This window comes from Lithobates pipiens, unplaced genomic scaffold (genome assembly GCF_037356315.1).
Source record: "Lithobates pipiens isolate NorthernLeopardFrog02 unplaced genomic scaffold, aLitPip1_a1.2 Scaffold_28, whole genome shotgun sequence".
Taxonomy (NCBI): Eukaryota; Metazoa; Chordata; class Amphibia; order Anura; family Ranidae; genus Lithobates; species Lithobates pipiens.
In genome coordinates, this window is record NW_027507789.1 from 200,865,317 (window position 1) to 200,878,513 (window position 13,197).

Below are 13,197 nucleotides of genomic sequence, written 5' to 3' on the forward strand. Positions count from 1 at the left end.
AAGTGCGCTTCATGTGCCTCACCAAGCCACTGGTTAGAGATCCCCGAATTAATGACAGAGCAGAGGACCGGTTTATCCTCGGTTGGAATGGAGCCTTTTTGTCAAACTTTTGTCTTGAACGTTGTCAAACCCAGCATGTGTGCATTCCATTACTGTCACTTCCCCCGTCCCTTTCTACCATTTCTGTACATAGGTGTGCAGGGAGGATTCCGATGACTTGAGTGATGCGCCACGCTCTCGTCTTAACTTGAAGAAAATGAAAAAAAAAACTTTTTTTAGAAACGTTTTTAAAAACGAAAATACAAAAAAAAATATATATATATATAAAAAAGAATAAAAACATGAAAAAATCTAAAGAAAAAAAAAGATTTTTTTTTTTTTGTTGAGAAGTGCCTTTTGGTACATTATGTGAGGTGCTGGAAGTGTCAGGAGAGGCCGGAGGAGGGAATGGAGGGTGAACGTATATACGAGGCATTAGAAAGATGTTGCTGCGTAAGCCATTACTGGCTGTGAAGGGTTGAGACATAAAAATGGAGACCTTCAATGAGAATGGTCTGGTGTAGACAACCTGTTGCCCTTCGATCATTGAGAGAGGTCAAGTCCCAGGCAGAGGGACATGCTGGGACATTCTCAACAGTTGAAGGTACAGAGGTTGCATATGCCTCCTCCACTGGTTTCTCTAGCAGTTTGGGGATAAGAATGCTTGTACATTACAGTATATGCAGTATATAACCTCTCTACCCTGTGTTCTTTTATTTTATTATATTTATTATGTGCCAAAGTTTGTGTCGTTGGAAAAAAAAAATGTCACTAGAAGCCAGAGGGCAAAAGAATATTGGGGCCTCCTCCTTCAACGTGTCTGCATGGCCTCATGGAAAGAATTTTTTTATTTTTTTTTCCCCCCAATACAGATTGCAATTAAAATTAAAGCTGAACTCAAGGCGGAGGAAATGCATATACAGCTACTTCACAAGCCAATGTATTTGTATTTCATGCAGTCCTGGAATTTACACAGCCACAGTCGGGCAGATGGCACCACTTACAGTTAACGATAGGCTATCACTTCGCTCATTTATTCCCGATTCACGCCTATGCAATTTTTAGTGCTTTTTGCATTTTGCAGATTTGCACTACAGTCCATTCAACATGGTTTCCTATGAAACACGTTCTGTAGTGCAAATCTGCAAAAAGCACTAAAAATGCATAGGTGTTTGGCCTTGGGCCAAACTGACAGTGTGATCCCTCCACAGTTATACTCACATTACCAGTGATCCCAAGCTGTTACTAGCTCTGCTGGAGCTCTAGTATTTGATGTATCACCTGTGTCGGAGGCTGTCAGGAGTGGCAACCTCACCCTCCTCTATCACGTGACAGTACTTGAGCCTACTGATTGGGTGCTAGGCCCATGCACTGTCTTAGCAGGAGTAGGTCACATACTCCCCTATACCTGGAAGGACCCACTTTTCTAGCCGGCTGCAGCACAGAAAGAGGTTACATACACTATATTATCAAAAGTATTGGGACACCTACCTGTACGCGCACATGAACTTTAATAGCATCCCAGTCTTAGTTTGTAGTGTTTAATATTGAGTTGGCCCACCCTTTGCAGCTATAACAGCTTCAACTCTTCTAGGTAGGCTGTCCACAAGGTTTAGGAGTGTGTCTATGGGAATGTTTGACCATTCTTCCAGAAATTTATTTGTGAGATCAGGCACTGATGTTGGACGGTCTGGTTCACAGTCTCCACTCCAATTCATCCCAAAGTTGTTCAATCGGGTTGAGGTCAGGACTGTGCAGACCAGTCAAGTTCTTCCACCCCAGACTTGCTCGTCCATGTCTTTATGGACCTTGCTTTGTGCACTGGTGCGCAGTCATGTTGGAACAGGAAGGGGCCATCCCCAAACTGTTTCCACAAAGTTGGGAGCATGAAATTGTCCAAAATGTCTTGGTATGCTAGCGCTGAAAGAGTTCCCTTCACTGGAATTAAGGGGACAAGCCCAACCTCTGAAAAATAATCCCACACCATAATCCTCCTTCCTGCAAATGATTTGGACCATTACACAAAGCAAGGTCTATAAAGACATAGATGAGCGAGTTTGGGATGGAGGAACTTGACTGACTTTACAGAGTCCTGATCTTAACCCGATAGAACACCTTTGGGATGAATTAGAGCAAAGACTGTGAGCCAGGCCTTCTCGTCATCAGTGTCTTACCTCACAAATGTGCTTCTGGAAGAATGGTCAAACATTCCCATAGACGCACTCCTAAACCTTGTGGACAGCCTTCCCAGAAGAGTTGAAGCTGTTATAGCTGCAAAGGGTGGGCCAACTCAATATTGAACCCTACGGACTAACACTGGGATGCCATTAAATTTCATGTGTGTGTAAAGGAAGGTGTCCCAGTAGTTTTGACAATATAGTGTACTTCCCTATATCTGGAAGGACCTGGTTTTCTGGCAGCAGCACAGAAAGAGGTCACATACTCCCCTATACCTGGAAGGGACCAGGTTTTCTATCCAGCAGTAGTGCAGGCAGAAACGGTGTGGGTCATGCTGGTAATTTGAATATAACAGGGGTGGGGGGAGCCCTTAGCAAACACATTGGGGGTTATTTACAAAAGGCAAATCCACTTTGCACTGCAAGTGCACTTGGAAGTGCAGTCTCTGTAAATCTAAGGGGTAGATCTGAAATGAGGGGAAGCTCTGCTGATTTTATCATCCAATCATGTGCAAGCTAAAATGCTATTTTTTTATTTTCCTTGCATGTTCCCCTCGGATCTACAGCGACTTTACTTCCAAGTGCACTTGCAGTGCAAAGTGGATTTTCCGTTAGTAAATAACCCCCAAATGTTCTTGACGTCATTAAGAGGAATACAAGGCATCTGTAGATGTATAATAGAATCCTTTGTGCCCTGCGCCCTCTAGTGTTCCTTCAGTGGAAATACGTATAGAACCAGCGATAGCGGCGGTTTTGCTGAACGGCTTATCTCAGTTCTCTTTGATGGGGCAAGGAGGTAATCTCCCTTTCAGGACCATGGACAGCATTCCGCAGACACCCAGTCTTAGTCGAATAATGGAGAAATCCCTTTTTTGGCTGAGATGTTCTTTTAAACATTAAATTCTTTTTTTTTTTTTTTTTTTTTTAGGCTCCATATTTTCTATTAAATCCATTCTACAGAAAAGCCAGAGTCCCCGGCATTTCAAATCAAATCCCATACCTGTCTTTCAGTTCCTATCTCAGAACATGTATTACAAAACGGTCCCGGCAGCAAGCAGAAGGCTTATCAAAGAAAGACGATGCGGAATACACAGAGCAGACTGCGTGCGAGGCAGGAGAACACCTGTCCCTCCGCAGAACAATCCCGGCCTTGCTCTACCATTACTCTGTGTATTGTTGGAGTGCTCAGCTGTAACACACCAGAATGAAAGCAGTCATTTCAAATTGCTTTTTGTTGATAAGCATAGAGCTGCATCTCTGAAAATGCCGCTACGGCGGAGCTTATTAGCCGTAATTTGCCCGAATTTCAGCGCTGCCTTGTGTCTGCAGTCTGCATGATAGGGGTGGTGGAGGCAGAAGCCGTTCTATGTAACCTCGCAGCAATTACTGTGACCAATCAGGAAGATCGGTGCCCTGTAAATGGTAATGATGCCAGACTGTACCGAGTATGCGCTTTGTGATTTAGAAGCGCCGCACGCTTTTCATGCAGAGGTAGTTTCAGAAAACCAAAGGCTTTATTTGTTTCCTAACAAAAAAATATCTAGAACAGTAATTGTAATATATCAAAAACGTGACGTTCACCCAAATCTGATCTCTCAGATATGAAGGGTTACCAGTCACTGATTATTATATCTATCGTGGCCTCCTTGGTAAGGTCATTCTGCCAGACTCTCTGGATCAGCCCCCTGCCACACCAACCCCAAAGCTCGGCAAGAGAGTCTTACTTTTCCTGCTGTGTTCTCTGTACTGGGAAGTCATGCTGCTAAATTAATACAACCTTGTCATGGCTGCAGCAAGTAGACTGAGCTGGGTACAAGGTGCATGATCAGACCTTGGCCCCCAATCCCCAAAGAGGAACAAAAACAGGGAGTGAAATTTAACTGTCCAACAGTGGACTGCTCCCTTTAAGTAGTAGGCCTAGTACTGTAACAGATCCAGGAAAAGTGACATTAAACCACACCAACATCCAACCATGTTCTGTTCCTTTAAGTAGTGGGACTAGTACTCTAATGCCGTGTACACATGGTTGGACTTTCAGACAGGAAATGTTGGATGTGAGCTTGTTGTCGGAAAGTCCAACCATGCTCCATCGAACATTTGCTGTCGGACTTTCCACCAACAAGTGTTTGAGAACAGGTTCTCAAATTTTCCATGAACAAAACTTGTCCGAAAGTCCGATCATGTGTACACAAGTCCACCGTACAAAAGTTTATGCTCTGAATCAAGCAGAATGAGCCGCACTGGTTATTGAGCTTCCTTTTTCTCTGCCCGTCACCGCGGTCTCACGTTTGGAATTTTTGGCCAACATTTGTGTGACCGTGTATATGCAAGACAAGTATGAGCCAACAACCTTCAAACAAAAATCCATGGTTTTGTTGTTGGAAAATCCAATCGTGTGTACGCGGCATAACAGATCTAGGAAATGTAAAATTAAACTGCCCAACACCCACCCGGCTATGGACTGGTCATTTAAGTGCCAGAACTAGTCATGTAACATATCTAGGAAATGTGAAATGAAACCGCCCAACATCCAACCATCGACAGGACTAGTACTCTAACAGAATTAGGAAAAGTGAAATCAAACCGACCAACATCTGACCGTGGACTGTTCCTTTAAGTACTAGGACTACTACGCTAACAGAATTAGGAAAAGTGAAATTAAACCACCCAACATCTAACCATGGACTGTTCCTTTAGGTACTAGGACTAGTACTCGAACAGATCTAGGAAAATTTAATTTAAACCGCCCAACATCCAACCATGGACTGATTATTTAAGTACTAGGACTAGTACTTTAACAGATCTAGGAAAAGTGAGATTAAACCACCCAACATCTAACCATGGACTGTTCCTTTAGGTACTAGGACTAGTACTCGAACAGATCTAGGAAAATTTAATTTAAACCGCCCAACATCCAACCATGGACTGATTATTTAAGTACTAGGACTAGTACTTTAACAGATCTAGGAAAAGTGAGATTAAACCACCCAACATCCAACCATATACTGTTCCTTTAAGTACTAGGAATAGTACTGTAACAGATGTAGGAAAATTTAAATTAAACCACCCAACATCCAGCCATGGACTGCTTGTGGGGAAGTGCAACATGGTGTGGAGGCAGTAAACACTCAAAGTCCAATTGCAGAAATAGAAATGTATTATAAATAAAGTTCAACAGCTACAGCTAGCCCGGCGGGGTGACAATCCGACCGGTGCACTCACAGAATCTTAACAGCAATGAGTAGTAGCAGTAGGCCTTAGGTGTGCCGACAGCGTCTGTCTCAAGGGTCGGAATGCGGCGGGGCCAGTCCGGACCCAAGTGGGGAGGCTTCCAGGAAGCATGATGTGTCCCGGCTCTTTCCCTACTTATCTGGAATCTTAACCTATCACTAAGCACTGTCCCTGTCAGACAGGTGACCTGTCACTATGCTACCAATGTGCAAAATGCTTGCCAAGCCCCTGAGCCAGGGGCTTAAATAGTCTCTGCCTAACCCAAGCTGGGCACCAAAGTCACATGGGGCGCCAGCAGCCAATCGCCTGTTCCTCTTGACTTCCTCTCCCTCTGAAATGCTGCTGTGGTTTGACCACCACCTGCAGTGAAGGAAGCAAACTGCACTTGCCTACATGCTCCTTTAAGTGGTCGGACTGGGACTGTAACAGATCTAGGAAATGTTATGGGAGATCTGAACAGCAGATATAAGGAATAAGGAAATATTAATGCACGCATGAAGAGGCAGTGGAAACAGTAGGTGCCCAGAACAAGAAGATAAAAAGGTGTCATGGATGAAGTTCAGGGTAGTATATTGTATTAGGCATCGGTAGGCCTGTGGAAGGGGAACATGCGAAAGGAGGTAGATGGGGGGGCAGTTAGGAAAAGAGGAAGGTCCTGTATAAAAATTAATCATTTAACTGAAGTCAGAGGGATCAAAGCAACTTCAAGATGTATCTAGTTGTCAGGAGAAAAGGCAATGGATCCAAAACAATAAGAGAATATTTTAAAGAATGGGTATTTAGTAAAGCCCACGTGAAAGTAATCTTTATTGGGATAAAGAAAAAGTAGTAGCCGAAAACTACAACATCCATATGAATATCTTTATTTCTTGCACAGGAGTAGATGAAATGCTGACATGTTTCGGCAATTAGACTTGTTTGCAACCTGTGAACAAGGCTACTCGCCGAAACATGTAACCATTTTACCTACTCCTGAGTAAGAAATAAAGATATTCATATGGATGTTGGAGTTGCCGGCTACTACTTTTGCTTTATGCTGAATCTTGGTGTATTGAGGAGACTATAAAGAGCCAGAGCACCTGTCTTGGATTCCATGTGCAATTCACAGATCTGTTCCCTGGTGTGAGCACTGCACTTGTTCCCTAATCTTTATTGGGACATCTACATGCTTGACAAACAACGTAAGGCAGTGGTTGTCAACTTGTGAGCTAAAGGGAGCCTAAAATGTGGCCCCTTACATCACCATAGATATACAGTTGCGCTCATAAGTTTACATATTCTGGCAGAATTTATGATTTCTTGGCCATTTTTCTGAGAATATGAATGATAACACAAAAACTTTTCTTTCACTCATGGTTAGTGTTTGGATGAAGCCATTTATTACCAATCAACTGTGTTTGCTCTTTTTAAATCATAATGACAACAGAAACTACCCAAATGACCCTGATCAAAAGTTTACACACCCCAGTTTTTAATTCTGTGTTTTGCCCCCTTTAACATCAATGACAGCTTGAAGTCTTTTGTGGTATTTGCGGACGAGGCACTTTATCGTCTCAGATGGTAAAGCTGCCCATTCCTCTTGGCAAAAATCCTCCAGTTCCTGTAAATTCTTGGGCTGTCTTGCATGAACGGCACGTTTGAGATCTCCCCAGAGTGGCTCAATGATACTGAGGTCAGGAGACTGAGATGGCCACTCCAGAACCTTCACTTTATTCTGCTGTAGCCAATGACAGGTCGACTTGGTCTTGTGTTTTGGATCATTGTCATGTTGGAATGTCCAAGTACGTCTCATGCGCAGCTTCCTGGCTGATGAATTCAAATGTTCCTCTAGTATTTTTGATAACATACTGCATTCATTTTGCCATCAATTTTGATGGTCTCACATTTTGTGACGCCTTTGTAGCTCACACATCCCCAAAACATCAGCGATCCACCTCCGTGTATCACATTAGTAATGGTGTATTTTTCATTATAAGCCTTGTTGACTTCTCTCCAAATGTAGTGTTTATGGTTGTGGCCAAAAAGCTCAATTTTGGTCTTATCACTCCAAATGGCTTTGGGCCAGAAGGTTTGAGGCTTGTCTCTGTGTCTTTTGGCATATTGTAAGCGGGATACTTTGTGGCATTTGCATAGTAATAGCTTTCTTCTGGCGACTCGACCATGCAGCCCATCTTTCTTCAGGTGCCACCTTATTGTGCATCTTGAAATAGCCACACCACATGTTTTCAGAGAGTCCTGTATTTTATCTGTTATCAGGCCAAAATCCCCAGGGTATGTAAACTTTTAATCAGGGTAATTTTGGTGGTTTCTGTTGTCATTATGATTTAAAAAGAGCAAACACAGTTGATTGATAATAAATGGCTTCAGCAAACACTAACCATGCGTGAAAGAAATGTTATGGTGTTATCATTCATATTCTCTGAAAAATGGACAAGAAATCATAAATTCTGCCAGGGTATGTAAACTTATGAGCACAACTGTGCAATGAAATGCTTGAGAGGGTTGTCAGAGGAATGGAGGATGAGAATGTGTGTGGGCATGCTCCATTGTTGGCTGGGGATATGCTGCAGAAGACAGTACGAAACTGGGAAATTGTTACATGAGGCTAGTAGGGATCAATGTTATTACCCTAATTAATGTTCTCACTAGGGCTGCACATTATATACCAAAGGGCCACAGGTTGGGCATGAGGGACATAAGGCGTCTGTTTTAAGCTATTTCAAGTTTCCGAGGTAGGGAAGAGTGAAGCACAATCATTGCGGTGCACTATTAGGCAGGAAGCACAGCACATAGTAAATCATCCTCTTTGTGTGTGAGTAGCAGGGAAGGAATTTAGAAAATCAAGGGAAATTGAAGGAAATAGGAGTGAAGGAAAGACATCGGGTAAATGGCACCTGATGCTGAATATTGGATGACAATTGCCGTACTGTATCTGTCCTAGGATCTGATATCTGTCTGAAGCCTATGGCCAGCTTTAGACTGGACAAGCTATGATGAACCCTGAATAAGACATGCAAGAAGCTTAGGAAGCGCATTCAAACCCTGATAATCCACAGGGCAATGAGGAATAAGGAGCGCTAATAATGAGGGTGAAGAAAACGTTACCAAAGAACTGCAATATTTCTTGGAAAATGTGCAATGTAGTGAAACAAGACCCACAGTATGATATCTCCAGATTGCCACACTATAAAGGTGACATTTCCTTTGAGCAATTTAGCAAACCTGTGGGGTTGTCTTATCTTACGAGGCAGTGTAATTCTTACACAACAAACAGGGTTAGCATGCGATTGGTTGCTATAGCAAGTTTCACATTCATTAAATTGACCTTAACGTATCTGAAGAAATGACTAAAGAACCAGGAGGGCTAACACCACCAGGCGGTCCAAATTCACAGTAAATTTGCCTTTTTCTAAACGGACAAAACAAAAACAGAATGATGCGTTGAGCTCAACACATTTGATGCAAACATGATCCTAAAAAGAAAAAAAAAAAAAACCTAAAGGGGACCTTGTTTTTTTATGCATTTGCCCGATTTACTACCGCTTTAAGGGACACACTAGTGGAATAATGGCCAGAGGAGAGCAACAGTGGGCAGATGCAAGCACGTGACACAACTACAAATGTCAGATGATGAACATTCTGGATATATAGATAAATACAGAGTAGGGGTCGACCGATATAGTTTTTTCAGGGCTGATACCAATTTTTCGGCTGCATTTTAGGTCGATAACCAATATCAGGTGTCGATATTCTGTACACCACCGTCACCTGCCACCGGATGCAGCATGTCACTTGCCACCGTCACCTGCCACCCAGATGCAGCATGTCACTTGCCACTGTCACCTGCCACCCATACACAGCTTATCACTGTCACCCATATACAGTTTGTCCCTGCCACCTAGATGCAGCATGCCACTTGCCACTGTCACCTGCCACCCAGATGCAGCATGTCACTTGCCACCGTCACCTGCCACCCAGATGCAGCATGTCACTTGCCACCGTCACCTGCCACCGGATGCAGCATGTCACTTGCCACCGTCACCTGCCACCCAGATGCAGCATGTCACTTGCCACTGTCACCTGCCACCCATACACAGCTTGTCACTGTCACCCATATACAGTTTGTCCCTGCCACCTAGATGCAGCATGTCACTTGCCACTGTCACCTGCCACCCAGATGCAGTATATTCCTTGCCACCTAGATGCAACATGTCACTTGCCACTGTCACCTGCCACCCAGATGCAGTATATTCCTTGCCACCAGATGCAGCATGTCACTTGCCACCGTCACTTGCCACTGTCACCTACCACGCAGATCCAGCATGTCACTTGCCACCATCACCTGCCTCCCAGATGCATGTCACTTGCCATTGTCACCTACCACCCAGATCCAGCATGTCACTTTCCACTGTCACCCAGATGCAGTATGTCACTTGCCATCGTCGCCTGCCACCCAGATGCAACATGTCACTTGCCACTGTCGCCTGCCACCCATACACAGCTTGTCCCTGTCACCTGCCACCCACATGCATCCTTTCACTTGCCACTGTTACCTGCCACCCACATGCAGCTTGTCACTACCTACACTACGTCTAGCAGCCTCTCCCCAGCGGTGTCTGAGCGGGTAAACTGCCACATGTGGGCGGGCGGTGAGAGATGACGTAACTATTTATCTGCTCACCCACAGCTGCAGCTCTGTCAAGGGCAGCCTTCATGGCCCTGCTGTAGGGGCGGAACAGCGGTGATGCGAGGCGGGCAGTGAGAGATGATGTCTCTCTGCTGCCTGCCACACGGCTGGCAGAGACTGCAGCAAGCACTGCGCAGGGACAGGGGGAGGAGGTCTGACCAATATTGTACGTTTCCAATAACAATAATTTGAAAAATGTGAATATCCCCCCCGATAATCGGTCAACCACTAATACAGAAGTGCCCCTTTGCGGCTATTACAGTCTCAATTTCCCCAGGAAGGCTTTTCACCCAATTTTTGGGTGCCTGTGGTCATTTTTCCCATTCATGGGCACAGTTATTCCTCAACAGAACAAAAGCCTTCTCCAAACTTCTGCCACAAGGTTGGGAGCACACAGTTGTCTAAAACAGTTTCATGGACCCTTCACTAAAGAAAAACTGAAGATACACAGCCCTTGGTAGATTCTATTGATTTAACAGATGGCATCTAAACCAAAATCTGGGTGGCAAACATTACACAGAACTGACAAACTAGAACCAATAGCATCGCCTTTCAAGCAGGGAATTCTGAGGCATGCTGAGCTTTCTGTGTTAAATTATTCAATTAAAAATACCAGTAGTTTAACAGTTTCCAGTGTAGTGAATGTATGAATAGTCTGGATTTAACGTACAGGAAGTGTCACGGGCAGTTAATAAAGGAGGCGTATTGTGCTGTATATTATTTAATGGAAGGGTCACCAGAGGCAGAGCTTTTCTGGAGCATAGCCTGTATATCTGTGATGACTAAAGGAAAATAAAGGAACTCAGATTGATTCTTACCTTCTGTTTAACATCTTTTAACGGTGGTGGCAGAAAGGAAGTATTTTATTATAAAGTATTATTGCTATGACATTACAGTTCCCCAGCTGCTATGGAATACAAGGGCGGGGTGGGACTTGGTTGCAGGCAGCTAGAGAATCAGAGCTTTAATATCATAGCTTGATAATAAGACATTCTATGGTTTTATAATATTTTGATTAATAATAGATACACAACCTTAACGCTTAAACAGCTTATGAGTGGAGCCCTTCTAAGCCCCTGTACACACGGTCGGAGATTTCCACAACCAAATCCGTCTGATTTTGCCCGTCGGATTTTGTCCGTCGGATCTTGTCCGAAACTGTTGCATACACACGGTCGGACAAAAATCCGATCTTTCAGAACGTGATGACGTAATTTCGTTACGATGGGACTACATTCAGGCTAGTAGCCAATAGCTTTGATGTAGGAATTTGATCTGAGCATGCGTGGCACTTGGTCCGATCAAAATTCTCTACACATGACCGGAGTATGTCCGATCGGCCCAGTTGGTCGGGGAAATATTTACAACATGTTGGAAAATTGGGTCCGACGGATATTCCGACGGAATCATTCCGATGCATACCACACACAGTCGGATTATCCGACGACATGGTCTGATAGGACACATTCCGACGGATTCTCCGACCGTGTGTACAAGGGCTAAGAGGTCCCCAATTGATGGAAATGCTGGATTTCAGAAGCTCTCCTTTAGGTTGGGGCCTCATTGGGTGTTCATTGTACTATGCATTCTTGAAGGTGGAGATGGACCGGAGTCCAAACATTATCTTGTGTCTATAGAACTGTATAAAAGGCCCACCAGACTCTAGGGGACAATAACTTTTGCTCAATAATATATGACATTAGCTCTAGATGAGTGGTGGGCAAGCTGCTATATAAAGGATGGTCACGTGTGTGGCTTCCAGGGCCATACTTTTCTTTCTTGTGTTCATTTAATATTAATAACCCAGAGTTATCATTAAGTCGTTTCTGGTGCAAAGATATGCTACTTTGACAGCAAAGCACCAACAACTCTGGGATCTAAATAGTATTCTGTAAACCAGTGTTATCCAAAATGCAGGTTCCATGCCACAAGTCCTCATTTTGGTGGTACACAACATGGTTCAGTATCTACCAGGGGCACATTGCTTCATAGTTTGGGTAAACCCCTTCTACTGCCTGGGGATTGTTAAGAGTAAGACCATCATCTGTGTCAGAACATGTGCCGTTTAGGAACAGTTAGTAGACAATAGTGTCAACATGGAGTTTAAACTGCATGGCATGCGTATCAGTGACCACTTTGAAGAGATGAGATAGGCATTCCATGAACATATGTAACATAAAACCAAGAATACAGGGAAAAGAAACTATGCAGCAGGCACATAGGAATCAACAAAGACAACAATATATTACCGGCTCATTCAATGAACAATTATAGAAAGGTTCATGAATTTCAGTTAGCCATAGGCACATTATTGTAGATTTTACAGTCATCAACTGTCTACCAAAGTTCAGAAGGCTTGAAAGCCAAATTTAGGTGACATGCAATCATATAGAGAAGAACATATTGTACCCAGGGTCACATTTCCATCATTGGAGACTATAGGCACACAGCCGTTGGCACTCCAAGCAACACTGTTATGCAAGGGTCACCTCTTCTACACAACATGGTTATGGTTTCCTGGTCCTAACTTAGAATAACGTGACAATGTATAAATACGGTTATATAACTATCCATGCAAGGCAAACAACTATACAGGACAGAGCTGTATATGTCACCTATAGAGAGAGGACTACTGTGTCTTATTTGGCCCTGGTTGTACACCTGGCTGCCTGCCTGTAGTCAGAATCTTGAATTTGAAAAGTGTTCTTATTCTCATTATAGCAACAACGTTACAAACATGTCCTAGTCTCCAAGACTTGCCCATTCACCAATGCAGAAAACACAGGAATCAGTGCCATGGCAGAGCCCCATCATTCCTGTTTCCTCAAGTTTACACAAGACCAGGATGCAGCTGGAGGCCAGGGATTGATGGCAACTTTGTCTCAAGCTGCTTCAGGAGATAACATTCTCACTTCACTAGGTGGCAGGAATAAACTTTTTCTTGTACCAATGTTATTGGGTCACATATGCACAAATCCACTGTGATCCCATCCCATAAAATGAAAACAATTCTAGCTGAATCACGTCTTCTTTCATGTCCTGTTGTATACTACAAAAAAACTG